The sequence below is a fragment of the Vipera ursinii genome (genome assembly GCF_947247035.1).
Source record: "Vipera ursinii genome assembly, chromosome: W".
Taxonomy (NCBI): domain Eukaryota; kingdom Metazoa; phylum Chordata; class Lepidosauria; order Squamata; family Viperidae; genus Vipera; species Vipera ursinii.
Window position 1 is genome coordinate 19215896 of NC_139522.1, and position 23435 is coordinate 19239330.

Genomic DNA, 23435 nt, shown 5'->3' on the forward strand with positions numbered 1-23435 from the left:
ATTGGTTTTAACTTTTGTATTGCTGGTTTTTAATTCCCTGTAAACCGCCCTGAGTCCTCAGGGAAAGGGCGGTATATAAATGTAATAAAATAAATAAATAAATAAACTTTCTGACCTTTTAAGGGTCGCTAGACGAAGAAAAACCAAGCTGGAAAGCCGAGCACTGACTTTCCCGACTTGTCCTGATGGCGCAGAGATGGACAGATTAACTATGAGACTAAAAGATAAAGAAGAAACAGAATATTACCAAAGCTGGAATTTATTCTACAAATGGTTAGAAGAGAGAACCAAAGAATAGGACTTGATTATGTATTAGCGTTTTATGAATCCAGATCGCACGCTGTTTGAAAAACTAACATATGTATGTAGAGGTTAAATAATAATAATAACAACAACAACAACAACAATAATAATAATAATAATAATAATAATAATAATAATAATAATAAAAATGAAGAAGAAACAATATTACCCAATTTGGGATTTATCAATGGCTAGAGGAAAGAATGAAGGATTAGGAACAGAATATGTATTAGTGTTTTTAAAACCAGACAGCACGTTGGTTAAAAAATTAACATATGTAAGAGAAAATTAATAAAATCTTTATAAAAAAAACAAGCTGAGCACTCCCTTTAAGAGAGTGCTCCTAATCTCAGCTCGTTACCTATATAAAAGACACCTGGGAGCCAGAAATCTTGCTGGCTGATAGGGGATCAAATGCTTATTTCACTCATTAAAATGCAAATCAATTTATAACTTTTTTTGAAATACATTTTTCTGGATGTTTTTGTTGTTAATCTGTCAGTTAAAATAAACCTACCATTAAAATTATAGACTGATCATTTCTTTGTCAGTGGGCAAACCTACAAATTCAGCAGGGGATCAAATATTTTTCCCCCTCACTGTAAGATGTAAGTATCTCGCTGTTTTGGAGAGAGAAGTTTGCTCAAAAAAATGTTCTTAGGAAGAGCAGACTGATACTGTTGGGCTTCCAAGACTTACAGTAGATCCACAGTTTAAATGCACTAAGTGCATGCTTGTACCCCATCATTAAGAGCACTTCCCTGAAGAAGCCAAGATACTGACTTTTTTTGTGAGATTGTCCTAAACAATACTGATTTGTAATTGTCCTCCATAAGGAAAGAACTGAAGCCTGGGGGGGAAGAGTAATTTTAACCAATGTGCTATAATATAAATCCATGCACCTGTTTCAACTTTAGATAATCCTGCCTTTGAATAACACACTTTTGATGTGCACTGCATTTAGTAAAGCTATGGAAAACCATGCCAAAGTATTTAAAGGATTTGACTTGCTTGATGTTCTGGCCATTTATCTTCCAGTTGTCAATTTAGGTCTTTTTGCAAAGATCATGACCTTAGTTTTACTACAGCTGATTTCAAAGGTTTCTTCAGAGCAATAACTAACCAGAGCATTCAGGGTTTCTCTAAGTCCAATTTGTGTTTGTGATAAAAGTACTGTACTATCTGCATACAAGGATGCAATATTTCTATTAGCTAATTTGGGGAGCTGAATTCATATGCCATTTTACCCTCTACCATTAAGTATATTCTTAGTAGCAAATGTTTTTATCAGGCAGTTCTAGTCTGACTCTCGGCAAGCAGAGGTACAAATACAGATGCTTGCAAAGCTTACATAATGAGTAAAGACAATTTAACATTTTATACTAACACCCCTGTAAAAGTGCATCAAATCTACATGCTTTAGCCATGTAATGATATTTAGTGATACTAGAATTATCCGTTTAGATCAGGGGTCCCCAACTACCAGGCTGCAGCCTACTAGCAGGCCGTGCTCAGTTCGAAACTGGGCCATGGGAGAAATGGGCAAGCACAAGCGTGAACCTCCACTTGCGTGAGCGGCGACCAAGCACACATGCACACGAAGCTCCACTCTCACAAGCGGAGGGCACTCATGTGCGAAGCTTCATTTGCAAGACTGGAACTTTGTGCACAAGCACCCTCCGCTCACGTGAGTGGAGCTTTGCACACAAGTACAAGAGCCTGCCACTCGTTCAAGTGGAGCTTCGTGCACGAGTACCCTCTGCTCACACAAGTGGAGCTTCACGCGTGAGCGCAAGCACCCTCCACTCATGCACAAAGCTCCATTTGTGTGAGCGGAGGCTGTGCACACGCATTCACCTGCTACTTACACACACACAGTTGGGCCAAGCTGGAACTTTGTCTTGTGCCTTTTTGGATTCTACATGGTTTGGTCAATTCACCATTAATAATACATGCCTGTTTATTTATTTATTTATTTATTTAATTTGTATACCGCCCTTCTCCCGAAGGACTCAGGGCGGTGAACAGGGCAATACATAATAAAAACAAGATACAAAAATTAAAAATTATTAAAAAGTAATTAAACAGCAATGCCCGTAATAAATTAGTACAGATTAAAAGTTAAGACCAATTTATAAAACCCAACCCCATCCAATCAGGCCAGGCCAGCTTGTTCAAAAAGGTGGGTTTTAAGATCGCGCCGGAAGGAGCGGAGATCAGGCGCCATCCGGAGCTCGACCGGAAGATGGTTCCATAAATCCGGCGCTCCCACAGAGAACGCCCTCCCCCAGGGGGCCACCAGTCAGCATTCTTTGACCGGTGGCACCCTGAGGAGGCCCTCTCTGTGGGAGCGTACTGGGCGGAGGGAAGTTGACGCCGGCCGCAGGTGCTCCCCAAGGTATTCCGGACCCATGCCATGTAGGGCTTTGTAGGTCATTACTAACACCTTGAACCTCATCCAGAAGACAACTGAAAGCCAATGCAGCTCGCGGAGCAAAGGTGTGACATGGGAGTGTCGGGAAACTCCCAACACAACTCTCGTGGCTGCATTCTGTACCAGTTGGAGCATCCGAGTGGTCTTCAAAGGTAGCCCCATGTAGAGAGCGTTGCAGTAGTCAAGACGAGAGGTCACGAGCACATGAGTGACCGTACGTAAGGCATCCCGGTGTAGATAGGGCCACAACTGGCGCACCAGACGGACCTGGGCGAAGGCCCCCCTAGTCACAGCTACTATATGGTCTTCTAGGGAAAGCTGTGAATCTAGGAAGACTCCCAAGTTGCGAGCCCTATCTACAGGAGGTAATAACTCACCCCCTATAGAGAGGGGTGGGATATCCTGAATATCCCGGGATGCCGGTACGCACAGCCACTCAGTCTTGTCAGGGTTGAGTCGAAGCCTGTTCCTCCCCATCCAGACCCGGACCGCCTCCAGGCAACAGGACATCACGTCGAGGGCATCACTGGGGTGGTTTGGGGTCGAAATGAAAAGCTGGGTATCATCAGCATACTGATGATCAGCAACTCCAAAGCCACGAATGATCTCACCCAGCGGTTTCATGTAGATGTTGAACAGGAGAGGCGAGAGGACCGACCCCTGAGGAACTCCACAAACGAGAGGCCTCGCGGTCGACCTCTGCCCCCCTGCCAACACCAACTGCGAGCGTCCCAGGAGATAGGAGGAGAACCACTGAAGGACTGTGCCTCCCACTCCCAAGCCCGAGGTGCCGCAGCAGGATACCATGGTCGATGGTATCGAAAGCCGCTGAGAGGTCTAATAGGACTAGGACAGAGGAATATCCCCTGTCCCGAGCCCTCCAGAGATCATTCACCAGCGTGACCAATGCCGTCTCCGTGCTGTACCCGGGCCTGAAGCCCAATTGGTACGGGTCTAGATAATCCACTTCATCCAGGACCAGAGGGAGCTGATGCGCCACCACACTCTCAACAACCTTCGCAAGAAAGCGAAGGTTGGAGACCGGACGAAAGTTATTTAACACAGCCGGGTCCAAGGCAGGCTTCTTGAGGAGAGGTCTCACCACCGCCTCTTTCAAGGCGGCGGGGAAACTACCCTCACTCAAAGAGGCAGATATAACCGCCTGGAACCAGCCTCGTGTCCCCTCCCGAGCTGCATAAACCAGCCAGGAAGGGCACGGGTCCAATAAACATGTGGTGGAGCTCAGCCTCCCCATAATCCTGTCTACTTCCTCCGGAGTTACAGGATCGAACTCCTCCCAGGTAACATTGACAAGACCACCCGTGTCCTGATCGTCCGACTCTGCCCAGTCGGAGTCCAGACCGGTCCGAATCTGAGCGATTTTGTCCGACATATGTTGACTAAACTCCTCGGCACGCCCCTGCAAGGGTTCCTCACTCACCTCCTGATTAAGGAGGGAGCGGGTCACCCTAAACAGGGCGGCCGGGCGATTATCTGCGGACGCGATGAGGGCAGCGAAGTAGTTAGACCTCGCCACCCTCATCGCTGCGAGATAAGACCTAATATGGGTTCTTAGTCGCAATCGGTCGGATTCAGATCGGCTGGACCTCCAACCGCTCTCTAGGCCCCGTCTCCGACGCTTCATCTCCCGGAGCTCCGCGGAAAACCATGGAGCCCACTGGGATCTGCGCCGGGTCAGGGGCCGCAAGGGTACAACTCGGTCAACTGCCTCCGTGGCCGTCCTTTCCCAGGCTTCCACTAAGGCATCTGCCGAGCTGTGAGCAGAGGAGGCAGGTGGGGACCCCAGTGCTGCCTGGAACCTCTCAGGGTCCATTAAGCGTCTGGGGCGGAACCATCTAGTTGGCTCAGCACCCCCATGGTGGGGAGTGGCAAAACGGAAGACCAGCCGCAGGAGATGATGATCGGTCCATGACAGGGGCATAACAATTGGAGAGCCCCCACCAAGATCATCTAACCACCGTCTAGATAGGAAAACCAAATCCAGGGTGTGACCTCCCACATGAGTCAGTCCATGAATTACTTGCGTCAGGTCCATGGCCGTCATGGAAGCTATGAACCCCCGAGCTAACTCAGATACTCCTCCCAGGGATGGTAGATTGAAGTCACCCAAAACCATAAGTTTGGGGAACTCAATCACCAGCCCCGAGAGGATATCGAGAAGCTCAGGCAGGGCTGCTGCTGCGCAACTAGGCGAAAGGTACACCAGCAGCAGGCCCAACTGCGCCCTAGGACCACACCTCAGTAAGAGAGATTCACACCCAACTATCTGAAGAACGGTGGCCTCCTGCGGACATTTATTTATTTATTTTATTTTAATCCCATTTATATCCCGCCCTTCTCCGAAGACTCAGGGCGGCTTACAATTAAAGCACAAACCAATGTGCTTAGCAATAGCCTTCATTCTATGTATATGCCTGCTTATTAGGGCTTTTGGGCCCCCCCCAAGCAGCATTATTACAAAGTCAGCTTATTGCCCCCAACAATCTGGGTCCTCATTTTACCTACCTCGGAAGGATGGAAGGCTGAGTCAACCTTGAGCCTGGTGGGATGTGAACCTGCACTAATTGCAGGCAGCTGGTGTTACTTAAGGAGGCATTAGCCCACTGCGCCACCAAGGCTCATAAGGTCTCCCTCATAACCACAGCCACTCCCCCACCCCTACCCTGAGTCCTAGGCCGGTGTAGCACCCGGAAGCCTGGTGGGCAAAGATCAACCAGGGGGATACCACCCTCTGGGCCCAACCAGGTCTCCGTGATGCAGGCCAGGTCCGCATGCTCACCCTCGACCAGATCCCGGACGAGAGGAGCCTTATTAACGACGGACCTGGCGTTCAGGTACACTAGCCGGAGCCCAGGTGGCTGCACATCCTCGCTCCCGGAGCCTTGGGGTGAAGACAGAGTGTCGGAGCGCTTCATCGCTTGTAAATAGCGGGGATGCCCTCCCGGACATCGATACGGCCCTCTGTTTCTACACCTGCTGCCATTCCCTAATGTCGTGGGAATAGGAAGTCCCACGGCCCGCTCCCGAGCTCCGGAGGCAGCAGACTCCAGCTCCTCCCCCCCGCGATCTGTCCCAGGCCTGGCCTGACCAGCGATTGGTGGATTACCCCCCATTTCCAACCAACCACAACCCTCCCCCCCAACCCTACAAAAAATTAGCTAAAAAGGTAATCAGGGGCCTCTTATTAAATTTATACTGGAGGCCCCTGCCCCTGCCCCTGCCCAACCATCTCTCAGGGTCCCGGCAATCGGGCCCTTCATCAAGAGGAGGTGTAAAGAGTAAGGCGGGTCGGTCCCAGGATGGGGGGGGGGCCCTGAGGGCGAACAAAACCGTGCTCGGATAAGTCAGACGCATGGTGGTTGTTAAACAAGTCCGGCAAAAAGACAACAAGGCGGACCCAGATCGAAACAGGAGGATCTCAAAATAAATAAAAAGGAGAATGTCCAGAGTGCCAGCCCAGCTCCACTGCCACTAGAGCTGGGAAACCCTGGGACAGATCGAAACCCGCCCTCTCACGACGGTCAGAACCGGGGAGCAGCCTGGTGCATACAACCAGGAAAAGCAATACCGCCTAGAGCTCTCACCTCTAGGAGGTAGCAGATGTACAGTCTCAACCACTCTCCCACAGTGGTTGTAACCCGGGCCTCCCAAAATCATAGGGGAGGGGAGGAGAGAGGAGGGAATTAGAGCAAAAGAGTCAGCGAAATACATCAGGGCTGATAAGCCTGTAGAGTCACAGAATGGTAGGAGAGCTCCGGTTACATAGTTCAATTTCATGTTGTAGAAGGACCAGATGATAGTCAGCCAGGAAGGGAAACCGAGACCATGGTAGTTCAACAGAACCACAAAACATGGTCTAGTCAGTTTCTGGCAGCGCAGAGGTTAAATTGTGCCTCATTAACGTCCGAGGCATCAGCATCCGCATTCCCCCACCAGGCCAGGTCACCATACCAGAGAGGCCGCGGTACTCCAACTCCCTTCGCCGCCAGCCATCTCAGACACCAACCAGGCGACATCTCCACCACTTCAACACTTCCACGCCAACGCTGCTCCAAGCCGCGATTCATAGTTAATCAGTCAACACACGGCTCCCCCAAGCAGCTGAAAGGCGCTCCGGAACACCGCCAAGCTCTAGAAAGTTGTCCCGGGCTCCGCAGGCTCCGGGAACGCCACCAGGCTCCGCAGACTCCATCAGGGGCCGACAGTCAGCTGGTCGGCGGAACGCAGGCCTCCGAGATCCTCCGCCCGGCTCCAACGAGTTGTTAATCAGGCTCTCAAAACTCCCCCGGCACAAACGGTCAGCTGGTCGGCGCCGCGTAGAGCAGCTGGTCGGCGCCGCGTAGAGCAGAGCTCCGCAGAATGTATCTAGGTCTTCCAGGCACTCCAGCAGCCTCCGTTAGAGTTTGCCGAGTCCGCCGAGCCCCCGCGGTCCGACAAACAGCTGGTCGCGCAGCACGGGGCACTGCTCAGCTCCTCCGCGTCCTCTAGGGCCTCCAAAAACTCTTCCGGGCTCAGATGGAAAACCTCGGAGACCTCGGAGAGTCCAGGGCTCGCGGGGCCAAAAGATAACAATACGGGCGTTGCCCACAACCACAGAAGCTCACCTCGTCCTCGTCCCCCATCCCAAGTCCTTCACAGAGAGAATATTCCTGTGAGGCTCCCAAGGGTCGCCACATTGCCGGAGCTCTGCACGGAGCTTAGCCGAGCACGTCCGCCATCTTGGGCATGATCAGATGAAAAAATTAAGTGACTTTCTGAGTTGGATAGCCGTAGAAGTTGCTTTATTACAGTATCTTCTTTCACTTGTAGCAATTTTGGGTGTATCGGTTGATCTAAATTGCTGTCCAAAGTCCATTTTCTACAAGAGTCTAAACAAAAAGACCCAATTTAAATTGTCAAAGGCTTTTTCAGCATCTAAAATTATTAAGGCTGCCCAGGTCTTATGGTATTGCAAATATGCAGTTACATTCAAGCCCCTTCTAACCTTCTCTCTCAATTGTCTTTTCGGTAAAAAGCCAACTTGGTTTTCACATACAAAATTCTGCAGGATCTTCTTCAAACTTTCCCCCAATATTGCCATAAAAATGTTATAGTTTTTAATAAAGAAATTAGTCTATAAATTTTCATCAGTGTATCATCTTGTCCTTCTTTTGGAAGCAAAGCAATATTAGCTTTTCTCCACAATTGAGGGGTTTGGATCCCTAAGATCCCTTACCCTAAGCATGAATACTGTATATTATTTTGTTTATCTGTATCCACAACATTTTTTCCCTTGAGAGAGACCTTGTTGGATCCAGTCACTTATAGACCTTCGTGAGGCACTAGAGCAGTATTTTCCAACCATGGCATCTTATATCAACTTCAACTTCCAGAATTCCCCAGCTAGCAAACACTTCACAATTTATTAGTAACCAATTATATAAATCATTTCCAATTAACTCACCATAGGTTGTTATACTGGCATTTATTTTAATTATTTTTTGTGGCCATCATTTGCCAATGATCCCAATCCTCCAGGTCAGTGTTTTTCAACCTTGGCACCTTTAAAATGGGTGAACTTTAATCCCAGAATTTCCCAGCTAGCACATGCTGACTGGGGAATTCTAGGAGTTGAAGTCTACCCATCTTAAAGGTGCCAAGGTTGAAAAAACACTGCTTTAGGGCAGGACTTTTCAACCGGTGGCACACTGGCACCTGGTACATGGCCATGCCCAGCCTAGCCAAGTGTAGTGGAGGAGAGAACGAGCCAAAGCGGTGCAGCGCACGACTTGCCGTGAGTGTGTCCTCAGGAGCTGCAGGTGACTGTTTTGTCCTGCAGGCGGCATAGTGCAGGTAACATGGACACTCATGCCACTCGCGGCATCCCCTACACCAGAGCCGGGTGTGTGAAGTAGGCGAGGGCCATTTGCTGGTCTCCTTCAGGAGATGGTGCCTTTCTTCATTCCTCGCGAGGGTGACCACTCCCCCGCTGCGTTTCTTGCCTGTTTTTCTCCCTCTCTCATCACAAATATCTTCCTGCCACTCTGCTCTTAAGGCTGTGCGGCTCTTGTCCAGGAATTTACAGTGGCCTTTCAAGCCACAGCCACCAGCCGCGCTGGCAGCCTCTCCCCCTCCCCTTGTCCCTTCCTGGGCACGGAGGAAGGAAGGAGGGAGATGGGAATGTGAAAGGGAGGGAGGGGAGGGAGGGAGGGGAGAATGAGAGGGAAAGAAGGAAGGATGGGACAATGGGAGGGAGGGATGGGACAATGAGACGGAAGGAAGGAAGGAAGGAAGGAAGGAAGGAAGGAAGGAAGGAGGAAGGAAGGAAGATCGGAATGAGAAGCAGGGAGGCAGGGAAAAAGGGAGGGAGGGAAGAAGAAGGAAGATTGGAATGAGAGGGAGGGCGGGTCTGGGGGAAGTCCTGCCTTAGCACTTGGCCACCAGCAGCCCTGCTGCCCTTTCACCATCCCTTTGCCCCCTCCTTCTGGCCTATCCTGATGGTCTCCCATCCTATTGCTAAGGATGCTTTGATTACAAAGCCGGGCCTCCCTCTGATCCACGCACTTTGCCCTCCTACACCCACCATGAGCAGCCTGTCCAAGGAGAGTGGGCACATCAGCAGAAGTAGTCTTGATGAGGAGATAAGCACAGCCAGGCGCACCCACAGGGAAGTGGGTTCGGCTGCAGGCTCCTGGTGCTCTGGGAGCTCGAGGGCCAGGCTGGGTGGTTGCCCTCCGCTGCCCAGGAGTCCAGGCAGCCCACACGACTGTCCGGGAGTCCCCCGTGTGGCCCAAGAGGGATGGCGAAGCTCCTCCAGTGGACCATGCCCTGGCGCCTACCCCAGTCCCACCCCCCTCCACCAGAGACCCATGGATCCCCCCACAGACCCGCCTGCACCCCCAAGGCCATTGACTTCACTTGTCAAAAAGTTGCTAAAGGTGATCACATGACTGTCATAAGTATAAATCAGTTGCCAAGCATCTGAATGTAAATCACATGACCCTGGGGATGCTGCAACAGTTATAAGTGTGAAAAATGGTCATAAGTCACTTTTTCCAATGCCGTTGTAACTTCAAACAGTCACTAAGCAAACTGTTGTAAGTCGAAGACTGCCTGTACTTTATCACTTTTTTTTCCTTTTTTTTGGTCAACAAGTTTTTGATACCTGGTTGCCATATCCTAAAAGTAGTACAATCTATGAAAAGGTTGAAAAGCCCTGCTCTAGGGGGTCTGTTCCACCTGCAGGCAGGCCTCTACAGTGCTTCTAAGGTGTCCCCGTTTCTGCCCAAGGTTAGGCGCTAAGAGGCAACCCCACGGACAAGGGGAGAGAGAGAGAGAACGGGGAGAAAAGGACCTGGAGCAACGGCAGCATCAGGGGAAAGAATGCAAACACCTCTCCACGCTTCTCCACCAACGCCAGCGGGGGACTGGGTGGGACATCGTCCCCGAATTGACCACCATCCCTCCCCTCCCCGGCGCCTTTTGGCCAATCAGGAGAGTACAACCCACAAAAACGGGCCCGGGTGGGGAGGGGAGCGCGAGACCCGAATTTCCCAGTGCCGCCGCCCGCTCTCCTCGCGCACTAAATTGGCGGCGACCCATAACTGCTTTTCTCACCCGAGCAGCTCCCACCGTCTCGGACTTCACCCGCTTGCTCCTCCTTTTCCGTTCCCGAACAGCGACCGCAGCAACCCTGTCTCCTCTCGGGACCTGCTCCCCTTCCTGGTTTGGAAGCACAAGTTATACAGCTTCTAAGCAGAGCCGCAAACAGGAAGTGCATCAGGCGCAGGGAGCGGAAGAAGCACTTTCCTTTTTGCCCTGTGTCTATAGAGCGAGAAAAAAAAATCAAGAGAGATATATAGCTGTGGACTTGAGGGACAAGCCTTTCAAACCCCTTTCCGGCGAAACCCAAGGGTCTCTATCTCAGGTAAAGAGAGCTCCCGAGGCAGCCGTTCCGGGACTGACGCGCCTTTCTCAACCTCAAAGTGTGCCCTGGCTGAGCGGCGAGCAGCACTCCGGACGGCACACGTTGCTGGTCAACTGAGACAGGCCTCCTTCGAGCCGGGGAGATGAGGGATACGGGGATACTTGAAAGTTCCTCTGCCCCTAGGATTCCACGCGCCACCGAAAAGAAGGGCTGAGGCGCACAAAAGGCCCGAGATAAGACCTCTACCGCTTAGCGGCGATACCCCGGTCAAACCTGTAAGGAATCCTGGGATTTCTTCCTGGCCTTGGAAGAGCGACTCTCGCTTCCTCCTCGAGGGAGCTGGGGAAAAACAGCAACAAAGGAAAGATGAAAAACGAGTCTCTTTGGGTCCGGAAATTCGCTTTGAAATCGTGGTACGAGTCACTCTACATTAAGCAGCTCTATGTGACATTTCCGGGAGAGGGGAGGAAGGGAGGGAGGTACCTCCCGAAGGAAGCAGTTGGTCACAGCCGAAACATTCCGGAAGGTTCTAAAATAAATCGTCCGACTGTTTTGTTCCGCCCTGCCTCCTCTTGGGAGGGAAATGTTACAGGGTTATAACGTTATAGGGTAAGGATTTGCTGGTTGCTTATTATTTAGATACTTAAACTGTTGCGGAACAATTAACATCCCGACCAGAGGAGGATGGACCGTGGTCCATTTGCATGGTGAATATCAAAGAAAAGAAATCCAAGGCATGTTCTGTTGTAAAACCTTTAATAGAGAAAACGAAAGACCTAAACTGACAACATTCTCTCATCAGGCAGAAGAGAAAAGTAAAGAAGTAACTGTGAGAAACTTTTTCTAGGCATGCGCACAAAACAGTCTGAAACCATAACATAGCTGGACATATGAGAGTCACTATGGTTACATGATAAGATAGTAACACAGGTGCAGAGAGCAGGGGAAAATGTACAGATAGAAATGAGTGAAGCTGGCAAAACTAAAAAACACGCAGTGACATCCCCTTTTGTCAGCGAAGCAGAAAATCAGATAAGGCACATCTTGCGCAGATATGCGTGTTGAGCTGTAGGAAGTGGTTTGTTCAGCATATCAGCAATTTGGTCATGTGTAGGCACATACTGCAATTTGACAAAACCTTGTTTAACTGCTTGTCTCATGTTTTGGTAACAGATGTCAATGTGTCTAGACCTGGAACCTGTAAAGCGATTCTCAGATATGTAAACCACAGATTCGTTGTCCTCCATCACAGTGATTGGTCGAATCAGAGGTGTCCAGATATCTGTGACTAAGGCATCAAACCACGTTAGAGAATTACATGCATCAGAAACTTAATAAAGCCCATTGAATTTAGTTTGTCAGAAAGACATAAGTACCACATTAAACCAGACTGTTTCAGACCATAAAGACTTTTGTGTAGAAACCAAATATCCCCTTCTTGCTGTCGGAAACCTGGAGGACCTTTCACATAAATTTCTTCATCTAGATCAGCATGTAGATAAGCCGTTTCAACGTCGAACTGGAAAACTTCTAAACCAAGGATAGTTGCAGTGGCTAAGGCGATTTTCACACTCTCAGTCCGCACTGTGGGTGAATAAGTATTTGTGTAGTCCTCAGGATAATGTTGAGCGAAATCCTGGGCTACAAGTCTGGCCTTGTACAACAACTCACCATTTGGCTTCTTTTTAATTCTGTAGACCCACTGAGTGCCAATAACTTTCTTGTTTACTGGAGGGCTTGCAGGCGTAAACACCTGAAGTTTCTTTACAATACCCATTTCAGCCTGCATTGCCTCAAACCATTTATCTTGCTCTGATTCAGGAAGATGTTTGATTTGTGTGAACGTCTCAGGAGGAAGTGTAACAATATTGACCATAGCGTAGGAACCAAAAATATGGAGATGTGAGAGGTCAGGCTTGTGTCCATATAACATGAAATAAGGGGTCTGATTTATCACACTACTCCAAGTGCGGTTGATGATATGATTAGCATATTTGATAGCTTCACCCCAGTATGGGAGACTGAGGTTAGCATCTTCAAGAAGGCAATGCATCATGGTTTGCAGAACCCCATTTCTGCATTCTGCCACTCCGTTTTGAGCCGGAGTGTAAGGAGCTGAGGTCTGGTGTAGTATCCCATTCTTACACATCCAGTCCTGGAAACGCTGAGACATAAATTCAGCAACACGATCATTCTGAATTCTGGCGATGCTGACTTCGAATTGGGTATAGACAAGATTGGCAAAGTCTTTAAAGATCTGAAAGGTCTCAGATTTTTCTCTCATAGGAAATACATATCCATATCTAGAATAATTATCAACAACTGTCAAGAAATACCTTTTACCACCAAGTGTTGGTGCAAAAGGACCGACTACGTCAGTGTGTACCAAATCAAAAATGTGTGTTGACAGGTGTGTAGCGCGTTTTGGAATTGCTGCTGCTTTGGATTTGGCTTTCTTGCAGACAGCACAGTCCAAGAACACCTTACACCCCTTTAGATCCAAACCTCTAGCGAACTCTGGCATCTTCTTCAGAACACAGAAACTGGCATGACCCAATCTTCTGTGCCACTTATGGATACACCTGGAATGCAAAGGTTTACCTGTTAGTGAATTCTCAACATTAGCATGTTTATTAGGAACCATAGGCTTGCCGTGAGCAACCTGTGTCTTATTTGTCTTTTTGTTGGCTTTAGGAGCCTTTGGGGTAGCAACAGGATCTCTCACTGGGACATCTCTCACTGGGCCTGTGCTCTCCCTTTTTGGAGCTTGTATACTTGCCTGCTCTTGTGGCTTAGACTTTGGCTTTATGTAATAAACACCACCAATCAACATTGTTTCAGCAACAATATCTCCATCTTTAACTACATAACTTGCTTTTTCGAGATGATGAACCTGGAATTTTGATACCCTAGACAAGTGACTCTGACTAAGCAAACTACTATTAGCTGATGGTACATAGTAAACATCAGGAATGGATGCACCGAGCTCTTCAATATAAACAGTTCCTTTTCCCATGACCTGAACAGGATGATTTGAAAAAGAATACAGTTCACGAAGTTCAAGTTCAGGCTTGTGCATCTCTGTGTACAGCTCTTTTCTGTAGGTAACATGTAATGCTGCTCCACTGTCCAAAGTCCAAAGTAGGCATCTGTCGTACTCTGGTTGAGGCTGTGGTTACAACCAATGTGGCAAGTGGAGCTTGCGGATCATGCCTGGGACCACGACCACGACCTTGTCGTCCGCCTCTACCTCTGTCTCCTCTGGAATCCGTTCCTCTGGGCTGGTACGTGACGGGCGCTGGAAATTGTTGGGGACAATCCCGGGTGGCATGTCCCACACGATTGCAGATGTAGCATCTTGGCATCCTTGGAACGTAGGCCCTTCCACGGAAGGAACACCTCGCTGAAGCTTTTGATGCAGGTGGTTCCCTTAAGTGTGGCACGGCTTGCATAAGCGCCTCTTCTTCGGTTAAAATTCTGCATACATGATCCACTGTGCATTGAGCAATAGGCACTTGATTAATCTTAGAAATAGCATCTTTCCATTCATAATTCAATGAGTTAATGATAATGCTGATCATTTGAAAGTCATCAATAGGATAGCCTTTTTCACCCAGTTCTTTTCTTATTCCTTTCATTTTAGTTAAGTGTTCTCCAATATGTTCACTAGGTTTTAATCTAGAACCATGGAACTCGGACAAAAGCAAACATGTAGACTCAATGGACGTAGGCCGGTAACATGCTTCTAATTGAGTCCAAATCTGTTGGGCAGTTGCATCTTGTGAAAATGTGAGCTGCAATTCAGTGTCCATGGACATCAATAACGTTGTGCATGCTCTATTATTCAAGTCTCTTATGTCAGGAGGCCATGGCTGGGCAGGAGGATTAAACACCATCACATGGGTACCTTCTCTATGAAGCAGAAGTTCAACTTCACTGACCCATGCCCTGTAATTCTGTCCTGACCGCTTCAATTTTGAATCACCAGCCAGTGGTACAATAGAGGGTGCCTGTTGAGGAACATGCAATTAGGGTACTGGCTGTGCAGGTTGTGCAAATGGGACTTGACCTGCAGGAGGCACTGGTTGTGCAGGCTGTGCCATCCGGACATAACCAGCAGGGGGCACCAGTGGCGCCTGTGCCAGGGCTTGCAGCAGTTGCATTGAAGCTGCTACAGGTACTGGTGCTGTGGGTGGCTGTACCTGAGCTGCAATACCACCCTGGCCAGCAGAAGGTGCTGGCGCTTGAGCTGCTACATTAAGAAGACCTGCAGTTAGCACTGGCCTTTGTATTTATTTATTTATTTATTTATTTATTTATTTATTTATTTATTATTTAAACTTGTATACCGACCTATTCCCGTAGGACTCAGGGCAGTTTACAGGGAAAAATTAAAAATACATACATACAAAGTTAAAATCGATTAAAACTAAAATTAAATTAAGTCCCTGAATTTAAACTAAAACCCCATTAATAAATAATTAAAACCTCTCAGTCTGGGCCAGACAGCTCAAAAAGCCAAGTTTTCAAATCCCTGCGAAATGAGCGAAGGTCGGGGGCAGTCCTAAGCTCCGTGGGAAGATGGTTCCAAAGGGCCGGCGCACCCACAGAGAACGCCCTTCCCCTGGGGATAACCCGCCGGCATTCCTTGACCCGCGGTACCCTAAGAAGGCCCTCCCTGTGGGAGCGCACGGGACGATGGGAAGTTGATGCCGGCAGCAGGTGTTCCCTTAGATAATCCGGACCCAAGCCATTGAGAGCTTTATAGGTCATTACCAGCACCTTGAATTTCACCCGGAGGGCAACCGGAAGCCAATGCAGCTCACGGAGAAGAGGTGTTACACGGGAGTATCGGGAAACTCCCATAACAACTCGCACAGCTGCATTCTGCACCAGTTGAAGCCGCCGAGTGGTCCTCAAGGGCAGCCCCATGTAGAGAGCGTTGCAGTAGTCTAGCCGGGAGGTCACGAGCGCATGGGTGACTGTGCGTAGGGCATCTCGGTCCAGATAGGGCCGCAATTGGCACACCAGATGAAGCTGGGCAAAAGCCCCCCTGGTCACGGCTCCTATATGGTCTTCAAAATTGAGCCGTGAATCCAAGAGGACGCCCAAGTTGCGAGCCCTATCGACGGGGGGTAACACCTCACCCCCCATCATTAGTGGTGGAACAACCTGGTTTATCCGAGATGCCGGTATGTACAGCCACTCAGTCTTGGCAGGATTGAGACGAAGCTTGTTTCTCCCCATCCAAACCCGGACCGCTTCCAGGCAACGGGACATCACGTCGAGTGCATCACTGGGTTGGTTCAGGGTGGAGAGAAAAAGTTGGGTATCATCAGCGTACTGATGATACCCCACCCCGAAACCACGAATGAGCTTGCCCAGCGGTTTCATGTAGATGTTGAACAGGAGGGGAGAGAGAACCGACCCCTGAGGGACTCCACAAACGAGAGACCTCGGGGCAGACCTCTGCCCTCCCGTCAACACCGACTGCGAGCAGCCCAGGAGGTAGGAGGAGAACCACTGTAGAACAGTGCCTCCCACTCCTAGCCCCCTGAGACACCGCAGTAGGATACCATGGTCGATGGTATCGAAAGCCGCTGAGAGATCTAAAAGGACTAGGACAGAGGAACATCCCCTGTCCCGAGCCCACCAGAGATCATTCACCAGTGCGACCAATGCCGTCTCCGTGCTGTACCCGGGCCTGAAACCCGATTGGTACGGGTCAAGATAATCCGTTTCCTCCAGAAACAGAGGGAACTGATGCGCCACCACACTCTCAACAACCTTCGCCAAAAAGCAAAGGTTGGAGACCGGACGATAGTTATTTAAAACAGCCGGATCCAAGGCAGGCTTCTTGAGGAGGGGCCTCACCACCGCTTCCTTCAAAGCAGTGGGAAAGGTACCCTCCTTCAAGGAAGCAGATATTACTGCTTGGAACCAGCCTCGTGTCTCCTCCCGAGCCGCATAGACCAGCCAGGAGGGGCACGGGTCCAGTAAACAGGTGATCCTGTCCACATCATCGGGGGAAACAGGGTCAAACTCAGTCCAGGTAACATGCTCAAGACCGCTTGATTCCTCTATTCCAGACTCTGCCCAGTCAGAGTCCAAACCGGTCCGGATCTGAGCGATTTTATCCACCAGATGATGACTAAACTCCTCAGCCCGTCCCTGTAAGGGTTCCTCCCTCGTCTCCCGATTAAGGAGAGAGCGAGTCACCCTAAACAGGGCGGCTGGGCAATTATCTGCGGACGCGATGAGGGCAGCGAAGTAATTAGACTTCGCCATCCTCATCGCAGCAAGGTAAGACCTTGTAAAGGCTCTTAGTCGCAATCGGTCAGATTCAGACCGGGTGGACCTCCAACCGCTCTCTAGACCCCGTCTCCGACACTTCATCTCCCAGAGCTCCACAGAAAACCATGGGGCCCAACGGGATCTGTGCTGAGTCTGGAGTCGCAAGGGTACAACACGGTCGAGTGCCTCAGTGGCCGCCCTTTCCCAGGCATCCACCAAGGCATCGACCGGGCTGTGAGTGAGGGAGACAGGTAAGGACCCAAGCGCCATCTGGAACCGTTCTGGGTCCATTAGGCGCCTGGGACGGAACCACCTGGTCGGTTCCACAGCCCAGCAGCGGGGGGTGGCACAATGGAAGACCAACCGCAGGAGATAATGATCGGACCATGACAGGGGGACAGCAGTTGGCGAGCCCCCTCCCAAATCATCCAACCATTGTCCAGATAGAAAGATCAGGTCAAGGGTGTGACCCGCCCCATGAGTCGGGCCCTGAATTACTTGGGTCATGTCCATGGCCGTCATGGAAGCCATGAACTCCCGAGCTAACTCTGACGACCCTCCCAGGGAAGGCAGGTTGAAGTCACCCAGAACTATAAATCTGGGAAACTCCACTGCCAACCCTGAGAGGGTGTCGAGCAGCTCAGGCAGGGCCGTTGCCACACAGCTGGGCGCCAGGTATGTAAGCAACAGGCCCAACTGAGCCCGAGGGCCACATCTCATGAGAAGGGACTCACTCCCGCCTATCTGGACAATGGTGGTCTCCCGCGGAAGGAATTTGAGGAACCAGTGGAGGCTGCATGTGGGCTGAAGGCTGCTGTGCTCCATCTGAGACAGGAACCTGAATAGTAGCAGTATTAATAGGCATTCTAGCTGAAGCTCCCAATGAATGAGGAGGTGTGGCAGCTTGGAGCGATGCCTGATGAAGGGACATCTGTGAAAATGCATTCTGCATTCTTTGAAATGCATCTGGTAAAACAGATTCGCCAGCAGATGGTGCTATAACATTAGATTCAGGCACCATTGTATCCTCGCGTGTCATTTGACACAGCAGGCAGTCAGGCTCCCATTCGTCTGACACAAGATTCCACTGTGGGTGTGCCTCTGTCGTTGAGGAAGAAGGCAAAATGGCGACCCCTCGTGGGTGTGGCTTTGCTTGTGAAGAGGGAGGCAAAATGGCTGATTCTGAAAACTGAATGCCAGCAGAGGCTCTCCCATGCTTTTTATACCATGTTGCACACAACTTTGCGTTTTGCAGCTCTCCCTCAAAAACTTCAATTTGTTCATAATAACTTTGCAAAGCCTTCTCCTGCACAGTTTGCTCAGGGCTTGGAGGATAATACATCACTTCCTTCCCTAGTGAAGCCTTAGGTCTAGCACCAAATCTCTCATAATCAGCCTGATCCTCATGAGCATAGGTTACTACTGGGGCATCAGCTTGAGAGTCTGCAAAAACAGAAAACAGTGAAACTGACCTTGGCTCAGAGGCTGCTTCTCCAAGATGTGTAGCCGATGCCAACGGAGTCTGTAAACTTGAAGGGAGATATCTCTGTGAAACGGCTGCCTCCTCCTCAGCTGACTGATAACCGGCCTTCTTCTTTCTCCTTTTCCTTGGCATTTTTGCAGCAATTAATCACAGCCTCCTCAGTGCCGGACTAACTGCCTGGCTAATTGCCTATCAATAAATCTTGAAAAGAAAAACAAACCATCCTCGATACCAAATGTTGCAGAAAAATTAACATCCCGACCAGAGGAGGATGGACCGTGGTTCATTTGCATGGTGAATATCAAAGAAAAGAAATCCAAGGCATGTTCTGTTGTAAAACCTTTAATAGAGAAAACAAAAGACCTAAACTGACAACATTCTCTCATCAGGCAGAAGAGAAAAGTAAAGAAGTAACTGTGAGAAACTTTTTCTAGGCATGCGCACAAAACAGTCTGAAACCATAACATAGCTGGACATATGAGAGTCACTATGGTTACATGATAAGATAGTAACACAGGTACAGAGAGCAGGGGAAAACGTACAGATAGAAATGAGCGAAGCTGGCAAAACTAAAAAACACGCAGTGACATAAACACAGGGCTTTTTTTTAAAAAAAGGTGCCGGAACTCTCATCTTGGCGGGTGCAGGAGGCGGGGGGGCGGCACTGCTGCGGTCACGGGCGTGAGGGGTGTTGGCGGCAGGCTGTCCCCTGGGGCTGGAGCCGGCGCAGCTGGTGCAGTGGGAGCAGCGGGGCTGCTCTATACGGCGGGGCTGTGCGGGGCGGGAGGCAGTGCGGGCCAGGCAATGCAGGGCGGCCACTTAGGTGCGCAGGGTGAGGCGACGGTGGCGCAGGTCCAGCACCGGGTAGGCCACCAGCCTGGCTGACACGGGTCAGCACAAGGAAGGAGTGCACATGGACTCCGCAGAACCCACCTCCCACTCCTTTTCCTCTCTTACTTACCTAGTTGAGATGGTGTAGTTGGGCAGCAGGGAGGGATGCAAACTTCCTGCCAACTCACCTTCGCTGCAGACAACTTGCCGGTACAATGTTTGCCGGCCGGGTCTTTTGGCGCTCTCAGCAGCAATTCCTATTGGCTTTCAAGTAGCATAGCTTGTGGGAGGGAGGGAGTAGCATAGCTTGTGCAAAAGCTTTTTTTGTGCAAAAAAAAAAGGTACTGGAACGCCATTCAGAGCGTTCAATAAGAAAAAAGCCCTGCTTTTATGTTTTAATCTTATGATTTTAAAAATATATTTTTTTCTTTTGTAAGTTGCCCCAAACCTAGCCATGTGGATTGCATACAAATATTATATAATCAGTAAATAAAGGTAGAACATATGTTAAATATACATCAAATGATAATATGCTTCTCTACAAAGTCAATTCTTGCTTAATGACAGACCAAGGAGTTAACTCAGAAAGGCAAGAGGAAAATCTAGAAGAGGTCTGTGCAACTTGTAGAAGGGAAAGGCCCACACTGATAAATTAAAAATCTTTGTGGTCTGCAAAGGAATACTGGTGGGCTAATCAACAATTTGGTGACTAGAGGAGCATGTACAGTGTTGGAGCTCATGGTCATGGTAAGCCATGGAGACACTAGGCAACATGACTTTTAGGGCAGTGGTGGTGATTTTATTACTTTTTTTTTAAGCCTGTGCTCTGTCCAAGGGTGTTTGGCAGGCTGCATGTACAGGCCTGGTCTAGAATTTATTTTGGAGCATTCAACTATCTAGAGCAGGCATGTCAAACTCATTTTGTTTGAGGCAACTTCTTATAAAAGAATTGCCATTAATTTGTTTTAATAAAACAATTTAAATCAATTTTTCACTTGATTTCAAATTAAATGAATTATATTGGTTGACATGAGATTTTTTTTCCCGTACAATTGCCAAATACAATAAACTGGTTTTAGGTATATGTTACTGGAAGGAAAAATCAATCCCTGCTGCGTTACTGATCCCAGAGAAGCATTTGCATGTATGCAGGTATCCTTAGGGTGCCATAGTTATGGATGAGAAATATTGGTTGCAAAGTTGGCATTTCTGGATGTAATACAGGTATTTTGGACTTATTTTTGTTTCTTTGCATGTTTGATATTTTTAAAAAGGCATATGCTACTGACTACGCTTATGCACATATGTAACATCTTTTGCTAGAATACATGACCACTGCTTTTCCAGAATGTGAAAAGTGAAAGACTGTGACTAAACAAAATTTTAATGTACAGATAATACCACCAGAAATTATTTTAGCCTTTTTAATAAATGTTGTTATTGATGTTAAGCTCACCATGGAAAACATCATATATTGTTATGTATATACTAGGTTAATTATTTAAAGGCTGAAGTGCAACATAACTAGATTCTAAATAATCTATTTTTCAAAACACACAACAGTCCAAACAATAAAAGTAAACTCCAAATTAAGAATATTTCATTCTTAAGAATTGTTTAATTTAAAGTGGTTTAGTTGTAATAGATGGTTAGATTCAAAATAGTTTTCAATAGTACAAAATAGTACAAAAGATACTATTTTTTTCTAGCATCAGCTAAATTAGACATATTACATTGAGAAAAATGTTTCTAATTTCTTTCCTGTTAACTTTATGAAATCATCATTGCAGAGATGTTAACATAGGAAATAGATTATTTTGTTATCTAATTTTACCTTCCAAAAGACAGAAGCAGATGAAAAATATGAGGTTCTTTCCTGTTGGCTTTTTTGAATTAGCTGCTTTAGATTCTAAAAGTTTAGTTCCTAAAGAAGTAATCCTGTAAATAATTTCAATGTCCTCCTCTAGTGCAGGGGTAGGCAACCTTGGCTCTTTTATGACTCATGGACTTCAACTCCCAGAATTCCTGAGCCAGCCTGGCTCAGCTTGGAAACCTCTCCTTTTCCCCTCAGCATGGCTGGCTCAGGATTTCTGGGAGTTGAAGTCCACGAGTCATAAAAAAGAGCCAAGATTGCCTAGCCCTGCAATAGGCTTAGGAAAACCAATAGAGGGAGCTTCTTTTTTTCAAAAAAAAGGTGCTGGAACGCCGTTCTGAGCGTTCTATGAGGAAAAAAAGCCCTGCTTAAAGAACAGAATTACAGAGTTGGGACTTCAGAGGTCTTCTGGTTGAGCCCCCTGCTCAAGCAGGAAACCCTGTTATACTATTCTGAACAAATGGCTGTCCAGTCTCTTCTTGAAAACCTCCATTCTTGGAGCACCCACAAATTCTGAAGGCAAGCCGTTCCACTGGTTAATTGTTCTCACTGTCAGGAAATTTTTCCCTAGTTCTAGGTTGGTTCTCTCTTTGATTGGTTTCCATCCATTGCTTCTTGTTCTGCCTTCAGGTGCTTTGGAGACTAGATGTTGTGAGATTTAAAAGCCCAAAATTTGATACTCACAACTCGAAGACAAGTCTGGTTAACAAAGGCAAAGATTTATTGAAAAGAAAATTGAAAATAAAAAAAATAAAAGCGTTTGCAAACGCGGCCTCTTAGACCCTTCCCAAATTGGATTGGGTTCAAAGAGCGCGCTGAACAAGTTTCAAACCAGGCATTTTTACTTTCTTTTCTTGATACATGCTACCCCTAAGTAACCTAAGTTAGTCTTTGAAGTCATTTACATTTCTAAAAGATCTTCTTTGAAGCTTTTACATCCAAAAGACTTATTGAAACAACTTCCTTACATCCGTCACTATCTTATCTTGTTTTACTTGCAACCTTGAGATGTTCCTATCTTCTTTGAAGCTTTTTTAACATTTCAAAAGAACTTTGTTGATTACCATTTGTGAGTCCTCTGTCTGAGCAGAAAATAAATAGCTTCACATCTTGGTGTTACATTTGATACAATTTATAAAAGAATAACCTTTATTTATTTTCCTTTAATTCCACCCTTTTTCTTTTCTTCCTGAATTATTCTTTTATACTTTTAGGAATTCATAATTCCCTAATTTTTCTTTAAATTCCTGGGGAAGCAAGTTGTTATATTCTGAGTCTTCTTTCCCCAACCCCTATTTTCCTACCTTCATTATTAAGATTTTTTCTTTTTTCCCATTTTCAATTGAAGTTGTTATTAAAGTCATACTTTTCATTGTTCGTCTTATTAGTATTTGTATGAGAGGAATCAAACATGGTAAAAACATAATAGCCAAAAATCCTAATATTGCAAATTTTGCTAGTTCTTTCCAATTTGCATACCACCCTCCGAACCAGTTATTTACCCCATCTAAGGTCAATCCCTTCCAGGTTTGGACTGGGACATGAGCTAATTTTATCATCTTGTCTGTAATTTCCTTTACTACCTAACCTCACCCCTAGTTTCATTATGGGCTATATAACCTTGTCTGATTTGACTTAATGAGAACATCTCAAATGCATTTCCTCCTCCTTTATAAGCATACACCCACATCCTTGCAGTTACTGGTCCTATTGCTTTCGGGTCATAACATTCTACCCCTGTGCTGGTGTTGCAACGCTTATATTGTGTGTCAATCTGAATGCAGTCTGTTAAGTCAGTTTGTAAACATTCAGGAATCATAGTATGGTATATCATTGTTTTCTCAATTTTCCCTTCCCTTTTTGTCATTTTTACGCATTGCGTACATTGCTCTAATGGTTGGACAGGTTTTAAGAGTATAATAAGAACTCCCAAGTACCACCCAGTAACGTTCCAATACATCCTCTATGCTCTTAATATCACACTCTATCTTACACCGTGTACATAAAACGCAATCAATACAATGGGGGCAACAACAACACCCACAAAGGCACCTACAAAACCAGCACATCCGGGAGGTATTGGATTTTCTCAATCTTGGTTTTCTCCAGTTGAAGTGGAAGCATCTAAAAAAAATGCAATGTTTAGTCCTTATGCCTCTTTACCCCTCCTTCTGTCAAGAGTCCGTTAGGTCCTTTGAAACTTTAACTTCAGTGGATCTCCTAGTTGAGATTCCACCTTCCACCACTCTGGGGCTGGCATGGGCCCTTTCACTTGGGAGTAATGAGTCCA

The 23435-nt window shown here is 47.5% G+C and overlaps 1 protein-coding gene across 3 annotated transcripts in view; it reads right to left on the bottom strand.

Annotated features, from left to right (window-relative positions):
* The window catches only part of LOC310648238 (dnaJ homolog subfamily B member 6-like), a 218535-nt gene extending 208045 nt beyond the window's left edge, over positions 1-10490 (bottom strand). For all 3 annotated transcript variants that reach the window (XM_083375988.1, XM_083375986.1, XM_083375987.1), the window contains exon 1: positions 10355-10490. The gene's annotated coding sequence lies outside the window, so the exon portion shown is untranslated. The remainder of the gene's footprint in view (positions 1-10354) is intronic.
* Between the last annotated feature and the right edge of the window lie 12945 nt (positions 10491-23435).